A 12,122-nucleotide genomic window follows, 5' to 3' on the forward strand; every position below is an offset into this window, starting at 1 on the left:
ATACAATGTGCTTTTGAGTTGCTACCATCATCTCTGCTAGCTCTGCTAAAGATTTTAAACTTGAAAACTGATCACTGTTTCGCATGTCTGCAATATATATATCCAATTGATTTTCCAGTCTAATTATGTTTACTTTAGAAAAGTCCTTGGGGTAAAGCTCAGCAAGACGAATCAACTTATCTTTATCAAAAGCAGAAAAAAAATTCTTTGGACTCAAGCATGTCATTGAAAGGAGAAGCTCTGTATTTGCTTCAGTGAAACGATCATTCAACTCTTGAAGTTGAAAATCAATAATAACATAAAACACATCAATACGATAATGATGCAATGTGGTGATCTTTTCAACCTTACGTCTTGGTCGTCCTTGAGGTGTATATGAGTCCCCTAGATCAAGAATCAGAATATCAAATCTCTTACAAAATATGAACACTTTGTTTATGAGAGAGTCCCATCCATTGTCTCTCAGACCTTGAAGGCACTGTTTTGATATAGTGACTAAACTCATAGCATTCACAATGTCTTGATCTTTTCGCTGAAGTGCTTGTGAAAGATCATCAGTTATTCCCAAAACTTTACACATCAAATGTAAGCAAAACACAAATTCAAAATCTTGCAACTGATGATATAAAATAATTGCATCTGAACTTTTTCCTGAATATGTATCTTCTGCAATGAAATCTAACACTTGAATAACAGAAGAATACATACTGAGTAAATTAACCAAAGCATCGTAATGAGAACCCCACCGAGTATCACCAGGTCGTTTGGAACTTATTTCTTGATTTAATCCTCGTCCTGTTTCAAGTTCACCCAATGCAAGTGCTTCGGCAATTCGCATAAATTTTGCTTCTCAAATAAGCTCAGATCTCTTGCATGAAGTGGAGAAAAAAGTTGACAACCTGCCTAATATATTGAAAAACACATCAAGCAATGAATTTTTTTTAGCAACACCAACTAATGCCAATTGAAGTTGATGTGCAAAACAATGAATATAATATGCAGATGCATTTTCATGTAATATAAGACTTTTCAATCCATTAAACTCCCCTCTCATATTACTTGCTCCATCATAACCCTATCCACGCAAACTTGATATGCTTAATTTATTCTTACAGAATGCTTCTTCAACTGCTTGTTTGAGTGACAGAGAACTTGTTTCAAGAACATGCACAAGAGTAAGAAATCGCTCAACCACTCGACCTTTTTCATTAACAAACCGTAAAACAATAGCCATTTGTTCTTTAGTTGATACATCACGAGAATCATCAAGTAAAATAGAAAAAAAGGTATCTCCAAGTTCCATGATAATAGCATTTGTGGTTTGTATAGAAGCAGCCTTGACAATATCCTTTTGTATATCAGGAGATATCAATTTGTTATTTTTTGGAGCACTTTTCAATACAACTTTATTTATGTCATCATTGATCTTTGCAAATATCTTCAACAACTCAATAAAATTTCCTCTATTAAGAGATTCTTCAGCTTCATCATGCCCTCGAAATGCCAATCCTTGACTTAACAAGTATCTAATTGCATTAACAGTTGCCCAAAGGCGAAGTCTATATTCATCTTTCTGTCGAACACTTTGTTGATAAAGTATAGAATCAATATGTTGTTTTTGTTGCATCAAATTTTGACACTTCATTCGTGCTGAATTGTGAAAACTGCCAGAGCTTCCAACATGTTTATCAAACATCTTCTTGTCTTTCCAGTTATCAAATCCTTCAGATACGAATGCCTCTACACTAATCTTCTCTGTGCTTTTTGGCCTGAAAAGATAACATTGCAAACAATATGCTTTATGCTTACTTGTACTATACTCCAACCAATCCTTATACTCATCATACCAAGCTGGAATGAACCTTCGTTTTTGGTGGTTTAGTTGAAACATACAATCTCGAGGTTGACAAGGACCTCGGATCATATATGCTCTACGAACATTATCTTGGATATTAGGATAATAACTAGAAATAGAAGGACGAAGTGCAGGGTCTGTAGGTAACTCTGATTCATCATTTTCTGTTTTGCATATTTTCTGACTTGGTTCTCCTTCTCGAGTTACAGAAGATTTATCAAAGATTGACCTTTTCGTTATAAACTTATCCATTCCTACGCAACGAAAAAAAAATATGACAATGTTATATAAGCCAAATCTCATTGCAAAAAAGGATCGAGTAAAATGAAATGACAACAAGAACAAGGCAGGGGGCAAAGCCCCCTGTTGGCAATCAGAGGAGGCAGTGGAAGCAAAGTCCAGTGTCAGTCCAAAAAATCAAGTTCTTGATGAATGATAATTCATTTAGCCAACTCATAACACATCTTAACTTTTAATAACTTTTTTTCATAAAAGTAAATAAGGCTGAGCCTAAAACTAGAGAAACAAAATAATGAAATATTAGGTACATAAGCTTGCTAGCCAATACTTGTTTACTTAATTAAAATGAATTAGGCTGAGGGCCCTAATTCCTCCACATCGGCTATGACCAATTACAAATATGTTCCCAACCTCTACTTAGAATGAAATCATCAAACATGAAGAAAAGGGCAGTCACTATGATGAAAAGAAGAAGCAATTAATAGCGGGAGAAGAACAAAAGGTCCTTACCTCAAGAGTATTCACAGCAAATTCAAGGGTTGCGTTAGTTTCAGATGGCCCGCTCTGCATAAAACCAAAATATTCAATAAAAATTCAATATATGAGAATATCTATTCATAAACTGATGCCTTAGGTATAAGGTAATGCAATTTAGAAGAAAAGAATAAATATCTGTCAGAATCCTATAACCACCAAGCAAATAGAGTACCTCAAATGGGGGGACCAAATTGGCAACATTTCGGATGGTAAACATCAACAACTTGTTGGATATTTGTATTGTCTATTGTGTTCTTTCTATCATATTAGGGCTTCTTTGCCTAAGATATATTTTTTCTTATTTTTCCATTCTTTGCCTAAGATCATTCTCCTCAATAGATGCAGTTGTTGATCGTCTGACCAAATAGACGATAACTGATTGGAAAAGAAGTGATTAGGTTTGTCGTGGATGGATATGCCTCTGATGCTGGCAAGGTTGTGTGGACATAAAAAGCTTTCAATCTTAACATGCTGTATGGCAAGCCAGGGAGCTTGCTTCCAATCAACCATGTTAATGATTTAGTTAAAACTTAGTTGATGTGGCCTTCTGGTATTTGCTGAAAGGACAGGACACACTGATGAACATTTTCTGTGTGAAGAAATGTTTGGATCGGCTCTGATAGATAGAACAATGCCTCTGTGTGTGTGTGTGCGAGTGTGTGCGCGCGCGTCTGCATCAGTGCATAGAATATCCAACCTAAACCTGTGTCTAGGTATAGCCTTTGGATTATGTGGACTAATTTTGGGCTTCCATTTTCTTGGCTTGATGCAACCCGACATTGAACTGAACTCAATTAGATGTTATATGGGCGGCTTTGGGTGCACACACATGGTTTGGATATCTGACCCATTGACAGCCCCTAGCTGCAGGAGATGTCCTCTACTGCTGTCATTTTTTGAAAAAATGATGAAGCAGCTACTTAACTTTTTGATGTTGTTCAAATAATTCATTATTTTGAATTCAAATAACGCAAATTGTTTCAAACACATAAATGTATTATAGTTATTTATGGTGGAAGTATCTTCAGTAACAGATCTTCGCAAATTGATCTATTTAAAATGTTTTTTTCTGAAAATTTTCTGTCTTTTCAGGTATTTGCATGCGGATTTGTTCTAACACATTTCTTTTCTGTTTATGGTGTCTTTGTGTGTGTTGGGTAAGTTTTCATTACATACGATTATTAGTAAGAGCTAAGATATTAACATTTAAAAGGTAAGGCTAGAATACAGGAAGGCTTTAATAGTAGTAACCCTTTTCTTCCCCCTCTTTTTTTTTGCTTAAAAATATGAAGTTGCATGGCCTGTTTCTCTTCTTGCCAAATAGGAAACAGTTTCTTTCCCTCTTTTTTTTTTCTCTTCTTTTACACAATCATGTTATCTAATATGAAAATGACAAAAATTGTAACATCCTCATGGTAGAAGCTACAACATTACAGTTTTAATATATTCATAGGTTTTAGATGTGTGTTTCTTCAATATTTTTTCTTACATCAATTCTTTTCAATTGTCCTGCTTTTCCATAGTTTTCTGAATGTTGTCATGTTTCTTTGTGCATGTCTCTTTGTCATGGTGGTTCTGCACTAATTAATTTGTTACATTGTTATGCATGGTGATCATGAACAATTTCTAGTTTTTCGTTCACGAATACTCTAGGAGGGTCATGTTCATTGTTAGGGGAAACATGAGGGATTTCTGGTTTACATTGATCTATATTTGGTTTATGAGTAGATATTCAAATATTATGGTATCAACAGTTTCCCCTTTTTAGTCATGCACTATAACAAAGCAGTAGATTAGCGACGACCACATTCCGTCGCTAATCCGTCGCTAACATGGTTAGCGACGGATTAGCAACAACGAGGCGACAGTATGCTTACGTCGAGAATATTTCGACGCTAACTGGCGACGAAATTATTCTGTCGCCAGGTCCGTCGCTAATTGCGACAGAATAACGAGCGCTATATTCCGTCGCCAATCCGCCGGTACTAAATGGCGACCACGGCTTGGCGACAGATTTACTTCCGTCGCTATGCCGTCGCTAGATTAATATAAATAGCGACGGATGGTTCCGTCGCAAACACGAAAAAAATTTTAAAAAAAATTATTTGAAAATTAAATACCGAGCAATTTCTATTTCCTGTACAATTTATATTTCCTGTAAATAAAAAACAAACCACACAAAAAATTTCATATAACAAGAATCTACAACAATTAATCGTTCTACCTTAAAATTAAGAAGTTTAATTATTTACAATTCAACAATTACAATTAGGAAACATAAAAAAAATAGAACTTCTTCAACACAGTCCTCTAATTATCGTCAAGATTTTGTGCGTCTTCTTGTTCATTGTCTTTATCTGTCCCTTCAGCTCCACTACGCTGATTATCGCTAGCAGCCTACACAAGAAAAGAACAGTCAGTATTGATAAATAAAATATAATGAAATAAATTACACACTATATGTGATTCTATCATGTGCTCATGTGTGATCTAAGGCAATAAAAAAACTCTATATGTGATTCTATCATGCTCATATGTGCTCTAAGGCAGACAAAAAGTTATATATATATATGTGATTCTATCATGCTCATATGTGTGCTAAGGCAGTCAAAAAATTGAATATGTGATTATAGCATGTTCATATGTGTTCTAAGGCATCTAGAAAAACTCTATATGTGATTCTACCATGCTCAGATGTGCTTTAAGGCAAGCAAAAAAATATATATGTGATTCGATCATGCTCGTATGTGTGCTAAGGCAGTAAAAAAATTGAATATGTGAATATAGCATGCTCATATGTGCTCTAAGGCAGGCAAAGAAAAAAAATTTATATGTGATTCTATCATAAATGATATATAGCATGTTCATATGTGTTCTAAGGCAGTAAAAAAACTCTATATGTTATTATAGCATGCTCATATGTGTGCTAAGGCAGTCAAAAAACTAAATATGTGATTATAATATGCTCATATGTGTTCTTAGGCAGTCAAAAAACTGAATATGTGATTATAGCATGCTCATATGTGTTCTAATGCAGTCAAAAAAACTTTATATGTGATTCTATCATGCTCATATGTGTTCCTAGGCAGGCAAAAAAACTTTATATGTGATTATAGCATGCTCATATGTGCTCTAATGTAATAAAAAAACTCTATATGTTATTATAGCATGCTCATATGTGCTCTAAGGCAGTCAAAAAACTGAATATGTGATTATAACATGCTCATATGTGTTCTTAGGCAGTCAAAAAACTGAATAAGTGATTATAGCATGCTCATATGTGTTCTAATGCAGTCAAAAAAACTTTATATGTGATTCTATCATGCTCATATGTGCTCTAAGGCAGACAAACAGTTATATATATATATGTGATTCTATCATGCTCATATGTGTGCTAAGGCAGTCAAAAAATTGAATATGTGATTATAGCATGTTCATATGTGTTCTAAGGCATCTAGAAAAACTCTATATGTGATTTTACCATGCTCAGATGTGCTTTAAGGCAGGCAAAAAACCATATATGTGATTCGATCATGCTCGTATGTGTGCTAAGGCAGTCAAAAAATTGAATATGTGATTATAGCATGTTCATATATGTTCTAAGGCATCTAGAAAAACTCTATATGTGATTTTACCATGCTCAGATGTGCTTTAAGGCAGGCAAAAAACTATATAAGTGATTCGATCATGCTCGTATGTGTGCTAAGGCAGTCAAAAAATTGAATATGTGATTATAGCATGTTCATATGTGTTCTAAGGCATCTAGAAAAACTCTATATGTGATTCTACCATGCTCATATGTGCTTTAAGGCAGGCAAAAAACTATATATGTGATTCGATCATGCTCGTATGTGTGCTAAGGTAGTCAAAAAATTGAATATGTGATTATAGCATGCTCATATGTGCTTTAAGGCAGGCAAAACAAAAAAAATTATATGTGATTCTATCATAAATGATATATAGCATGTTCATATGTGTTCTAAGGCAGTAAAAAAACTCTATATGTTATTATAGCATGCTCATATGTGTGCTAAGGCAGTCAAAAAAGCTGAATATGTGATTATAATATGCTCATATGTGTTCTTAGGCAGTCAAAAAACTATATATGTGATTCTAGCATGCTCATATGTGTTCTAATGCAGTCAAAAAAACTTTATATGTGATTCTATCATGCTCATATGTGTTCTTAGGCAGGCAAAAAAACTTTATATGTGATTATAGCATGCTCATATGTGCTTTAATGCAATAAAAAAACTTTATATGTTATTATAGCATGCTCATATGTGCTCTAAGGCAGGCAAAAAAACTTTATATGTGATTATAACATGCTCATATGTGTTCTTAGGCAGGCAAAAAGTTATATATGTGATTCGATTATGCTCATATGTGTTCTAAGGCAGACAAAAAACTGAATATGTGATTATACCTGAGAGGGACCTGGAATCGAAGATCCCCTATCCTGAACAACGGCCTTGATCTCATTTCGGAGAAAGGGGGCGATGGTGTATTGAAAGTAGTTATTCAGTGATTCATTAATGATCTCGCGTACATCATCACCGGAAAGAATAGTCGGCTGCTTGGAGCTTATGTCGGCACAAGAAGTCGGTGAGCCGTAACTGGAAGAACCAATAACTGGTGAAGTGTTCATATTACTCCCAAACCCGAACACGCGACCTTTTTTGGGTTCACCTGCTGCAGTCACTCATGCTGTAGGATCAAATGATGGATGCTGAGTAGCATCATCGCCATATCGCTCTACCATCTGTTGTTCATATGCCTCCTATAAAATAATGTTTAAAGTATTCATTAATAATTAATGATAACATTATGATAACTTGCATATATATTGCAATGATTATTAATAGAATTAATACATACCGTTGTCGTTCTCGCCTTCTCTGATACGAAGACTCCCGTGGTCTTCCGTTTATGTGTTTTTACAAACACATCTTTATATGGTACACTGCCTCCTTTTTCTGCTTCCTGCGAAGTTAAATGACAAAAGATTTAGTACACAATTTTGCAACAATACTTATAAAATTAATATTATATATTGATGAGTTACCATTTTCTTTAAGTGGCTCCCAAATGTCTTAGATCCACCTGTGTGTAGATGGGCTTCGGGCATCTTCGATCGATTTTGTGCAGCCTTCGCAGAGCGATTTCTAAATGCATCTCCCGCCCACTTATCGCACATTTCATCCCAGTAATCTCTCCTGATAGTAATAGGACCATGGCCCTTCCACAGTAATGGATCATCTACTACGCCAGATGTTTTTTTTGCTGCAGTCTTCATAGTGTGCAGCATGTCTGCAAATCGATTGACAGCCACCTTCTGTCACACCTTCCTTGCATCATTTTCTTCCACCGTAGTTGCGAAGCGATTCGAAGCCTACAAATATTTTCAGTCATTCTATAGACATTGCTTAAATAAATTAACTATGAAACATATTAACTATGAGGAACAACTGTATACCATGAATGAGGACCACAATCTGTCTAACACCTCCTTTGGGTACTCTTTCCATTGAGCAACTGGTCCTGGTAGATGTTGAAGAAGTGAATTCCTAATCTCCCGTACTACTTCTTGTGGCTCAAACCTCGTGCTGCACATGAATTGTTACACAGTAAATATCAATATAAAATATTTAAAAGATATGCAATAATTGAAAACAAAATACTTACGGTCGATTATCGATATACACTATTCGAATGAGTCTTCTTGTGCCAGCCTGAGAAGACCCTGTTTCCTGTGTTGGCTGTTGACTTGTGTGATCAACTGGTGTAGGTGGGTCGTGTACAGGCGCAACATCATCTGTAAAAAAATACATTAGAAATTCTCAGAATGCGCATTTGAACTAATCAAGCATCCAATTAGTTATATGATATACCTATCACAGGAGCCCGTGAAGATGAAGGTTGAGCCTGACTACTACTGGATGAGCGACCACTATAACCTCCACAAACCATATTCTAACAAATAACATATGTCATACAATACATTCAAATAATTCACATCAAGTATTACAATGCATTCAAGTCATTCACATCAAGCATTGCAATGTATTCAAATAATTCAAATCATTCACATCAAGTATTGCACTAATTCAAATCATTCGTTGCATAAATTATAATACATTCAGATAATTGAAATCATTCACATCAAATATTACAATGCATTCGAATCATTTGTATCAAGTATTACAATACATTCAAATAAAATTTTTAATCATTCACACCAAGTATTGCAATACAACTCACATCAAGTATTACAATGCATTTAAATAGAGGTTTGTAGTATAAGATTTTGCTCACTAGCTTGAGAATTCTTCCTCGTCACTAGTTTGACTTTCTTCTTCTTCTTCTTCTTCTTCATTGTTTGCCCATCCACTTGGTACATCATTTGGATCACATTCCTCTATGAATGCTTCATCGGCCAATGGAGATATGACATGCATATCATGCGCAACATCGTGACCATAAGCGAAGTCATAGACATCATCTGATTGATAGTAATCACTGTCTTCAGCTAACTTATCTTCCTGTAACTGATCATACTCGGGGTATAGTTTGGATTTCACCTTGCAAACTGCCCACCATTCATTTCTATCTGACTTTTTTATACTCGGATATGAAGTATAATAAACTTGTTGAGCTTGCGAGGCTAATATGAATGGTTCATATGTTCCAAACCTGGATTTATGATTCACCTCCACAATGCCTGGATGTGTGCTGCATCTTGCTCTCGATCTGTCAATAGCCTTAATCGGCAACTACCAAATGCATGCCCAAGTGGTTGAAATATCGACAGCTTGTCAGCTACAGTTACTTGTTCTCCATCATCGTTACGGGGCGGGCATGTGTAACGTGTTGGAATATGAGGTTCGAAGTACATAGATGAGAAATTTGAAATCTCTTCTAAAGTGTACGCCTCACAAATAGAGCCTTCTACTCTTGCTTTATTACGAACCTTTTTTTTTAGGTCGAACATGCATCTGACAAGAATATACATTTCAAATTTTAAATATTTGTCATTAAAGAGACAAATATAAAAAAACATATACCTTTCAAATGGGTACATCCATCGATATTGCACAGGGCCACCAACCTTTAGTTCATATGGCAGATGTATGATCAAATGTTCCATAACATCGAAAAATGCTGGCAAAAATATCTTTTCTAACAGACAAACAGTGGTGATGACAGAGTCCTCGAGATTCTTTACATCTGATACAACGACCTCCGATGCGCACAATGTTCTGAAAAATCCGCTCAACTCAGACAATACCTCCCATATAGGTTTGTCTAACATATCATGGAATGCTAGGGGTATCAATCGTTAGTTGAAGAACTGCAGACAAGATAGTGTGACTCTCACAACCATTCCAAAGTGGCTCATCAGCATCTCTAAGTAAATCATAAAATCTACTAGCTGCATCGTTTGGTGATTCTTCATCTACGACAGTTCTTACATCACTAGAACTCATAGCAGAACCCAGTTCTGTTCCTGCGGCATCAAATATCAAATTCGTATATGGATTATCGTGCACCACATTCACACGTGCATCAAAATCGTTTCTAAATTCTTCTCCATGAAACGTCCAGTTCTGATAATCACTCACAAAACCCTTCCTGTATAGGTGATGTCTAACGCCATGAGGTTCTACAAATCGATTATTCTTACAAATCTTGCAGGGACACCTAATCCGACCTGTGGGATCTACTGTACTGACACTTGCCATTGCAAATTCAATAAAACTGTCAACACCATCCATATATTCATGCGATAACTCATTGTCCACTATCCTACGGTACATCCATTCATGGTTTGCAGTCATTTTGTCGTATGATGTTACGAATAGTATCCTAACCAGTTAAAAGAGAACCATCAGAATGCTATGATGAAGAAAATATCAAATTTATCATGCAATATATGATGTCATACAATCACAAGAATTATGATGCATGTATTGATAACTTAATATTTTCATGTGCAAACTATTCATGACATGATACATTCATTTGAAGCATGCTTTCAGTATACAATTTCACATGGAAGACATAATCAAATTGAAAGTAACTACATGTAAGCATGGATACAATCACATCAAACATTGCAATACATCGAAATAATTCATATCAAACAAATGTCAAACATGTACCTGCAACAAACACACTTCAATATCCCACTAACTACTACCATGCCTAGCATGGACTCCGTACTCCAAAAATAAGAACACTTCCATATTCATACATTAAAATCATGCTCAGCATGATCTCCGAACTCCAACAAAGCAGTCCTAGACATCAACAACTAAGTGAGTGTGTGAACAATAAAGTGTTACACTCAATAAATTAAATAACATGTGAAGGGATGACGGGGCACTTACTTACCACGGGGCACTTACTGAACAATAAAGTGTTTTTGTCACTTACTTACCACGGGTGGCGGGGCACAAGCGAGTTCCGTTGAGAAATCTGCAAAAAACACTGTGTTAAAATGAATATTTTTCAAAGCTCACAATGCTCCCCCTGCGTACACTCCCAGATACCATATTCAATCTATATCTAGTTGTTTGGTACTCAGACCTCAATCAAACTGTACAAATGACAATTATGTTCCCAATATCAAAACTTGAACTTTAAAGGGATGATTATGATCACTGCTACTTTCTTTACACTCTTTTGAAGAAATTAAAACCACCAAGATAACTTGTCTGAAATGCCAAAGATACAAACTAAAGTGCTAGGAAAAAATGGACAAACCCTCAGTTCAAACAATAAATATGCATGTGGTGCTCAAATCTGTTACAATGTGAAGGCTGAAATGATGCCTATCAAGATGAAGAAGACAATGGGAATGGGTGCCCATTGTAAGATTGCTTATAACAGATACAAACAAATTGCTTAAATCATAGTCATGCCACAATTGCATGATATAGCAATATGATGTTAAAGTGAAAAACACACGAATTGTAGCAGAAGCAGACTTATCTTAAATATAGCACAAATACAATTAGAAGGCACCTAACAATGAGCAAATACAGTCAACAAATCTCAAAATTTCAATATCCTGCATGATGAATCTTTTTTTCCTGGCCATATTGAAAGGCATTGAAAATACAAAAATCAACATAAAGAGGAAGGGAGATGACAGAATTCTTTACCTCGCTAAGGCAACACTGGATGCTCGTTGTAGTACCCAGACGAAACCTATCGATCAAACCCCATCGCTCAGACCCCTGTCGATCAAGAACTATAGAAACCTGACGATCTAACTCCGTCGCTCAAACCCCTATCGAGCAAAACTTGAACCCCGACGATCTTGCATCATGTACGAGATTGTCCTTTTGGGTATTCGAGGGTTTCAAGGAAGATGGTGGTGAAGGGATCAGGTGGATAGGAGAAGGTGAGAGGGTTTTGAGGAAGATGGTTCGCAGGTAGCAGGGTTTGCGAAGGATGACGGTAGTCTGGCGATGGAGGAGCAACA

This window comes from Nuphar pumila, chromosome 6 (genome assembly GCF_984573655.1).
Source record: "Nuphar pumila chromosome 6, dmNupPumi1.hap1.1, whole genome shotgun sequence".
Taxonomy (NCBI): domain Eukaryota; kingdom Viridiplantae; phylum Streptophyta; class Magnoliopsida; order Nymphaeales; family Nymphaeaceae; genus Nuphar; species Nuphar pumila.